Genomic DNA, 1,931 nt, shown 5'->3' with positions numbered 1-1,931 from the left:
AATATTAGGTGATAGAATAGATATGGGTGTTAGGGGAGGAAAATGGCTCTGGAGTTCCTAATTTGCTTACCTGGAATTTGTTGTTATTTAAAAAATATATCAAAATCAAGTATATTAATGACACAAAACAATTTGTTTTGAGAAGTTTTAAACCTCTCAAATGTTTTTTATGTAGATTAGATCAAAGCCAACAGTTATTAGCAAGGTTACAAGAAGCCTGTAGTCGAATCTTTGACTGGATAATCAGAATTGATATCACCAGACAGATATCAGTCACCTCCAAATGTGATACTCTAAACTGGACCTATCAGAGCTTTTGTCATATTTCTATTAGAGAAGCATAACTTTAATCACATAAAACATTAAACCATTTGTCTTTTTATTTATTTACTTGTTTGTTTGTTTGTTTGTTTATTTTTCAATTACAGATGACAGTCTATATTATATTAGTTTCAGGTGGAAACATTTGCCTTTCAACTCTAATCTTGTTTTCCAGTCTTATCACCAGAGACACTTTTCAGAATGGAAATCTGGCTTTTCTCTTGCCCCTGACATGCAAGCACTGGATGTAGATTTTTCCTGGGTTCTGGAAAAATTAATCGAGGATGCAGAGTAGTAGTTGAATATAATACTCTAGGTTATATGACTTACTGTAGGCCTTTTTCTCAATTTGGAAAACCCGAACTAGGAAATATAAATATAGCTGACCCTAAAACATAGGCATATATTCATAACCATTTTCTCATTAACAATTGCTTCAAAGACAAAAATTTCAGCCAACTTTTGTTTGAGTGACAAGTTGGATATATGGAGAATGTACACGGTTCAATCTTCCTGTCAGATTAATTAGGAAAACAACAATCCATCATGTGAATTAAAAAATAAGACATAACTAACACTTACAAGAAGTGGTCAAATATATTCTCCCCTACAAGTATACCACACTTTTATGAACTTGAAAGGAGAATATCATTAAAATTATTATTTCAAAAATATAGCTAGATCTTTCCAAATCAATAGTCTGGTATTTATTAGAGACTTGCCTATCTATCAGAGGATTATAAACTGCATTAACATCAACATTTAACCTATTATGGGAAGGATGAGTAGAGAGTCAGTTCCTACCAAAATGCTGAGATAATATTCAAGTGATATCATATTTTCTGATATTGCCAGAGTAACATCTGCCTACAAAGCTTACTCTCGTCTCCCAGCCAAAGCAATGTTAGGCCTGGGTCTCCCTACTTCTCTATACCTGTCTATCACTCATCTCTTAGCAGAAACAAAGTTAGGTCCTGGGTGTTCCTTCTTTTCTATTATCTGTCACACTTATTTTTCATGGCCTGTTAGAGTACAAGTAGTAGAGTTGATGAGTTCAGCTAGCCTCTGACTAACATTTAAAGTAGTGACTACATTATGGTTCTGGTAAAAAACAACAACAACAAAAAAAACTGCTCGGTTATATGCTATCTCCTTTCTATTTAATTTTGAGGATCTAAATACTATCAATAGTCTTGTCTGCTTTATAGGACTTCAGGTCCTGTAATATATTTTATTTTCCTCTGCTTTGGCTTCCTTAGAGCTTATGATACCATGCTTTTTCTCTGTTCTCTTCCCATCACCCTAAGACTAAAATGGCACTGCTTATGCTAAACAGATAAAATCAATTTGTCTACCTTGCCTGAAGCTTAAGTAAAGAACTTCTAAAGTAATCTCATTTCTGATAAAAATTATTCATCTGCCCTAACCAATAAGTGAACTTTTAATACAGGCCACACCTTTTTTTTTTTTCTCACAGCAGTTACCTGCTGTAAATGACTAAAATGAGAGCATCTTTGTAAAACAAAAATAGCAGTTTATATAGATTAGATGCAGAACTTCATTGCTTGCAGGTTAGTAACCAGGGGAAGACTTTAGTTTTATCTATCTAA

This window comes from Pteropus vampyrus, unplaced genomic scaffold, assembly GCF_000151845.1.
Source record: "Pteropus vampyrus isolate Shadow unplaced genomic scaffold, Pvam_2.0 Scaffold115, whole genome shotgun sequence".
In the NCBI taxonomy this organism is placed as follows: domain Eukaryota; kingdom Metazoa; phylum Chordata; class Mammalia; order Chiroptera; family Pteropodidae; genus Pteropus; species Pteropus vampyrus.
This window is presented reverse-complemented; position numbering follows the sequence as displayed.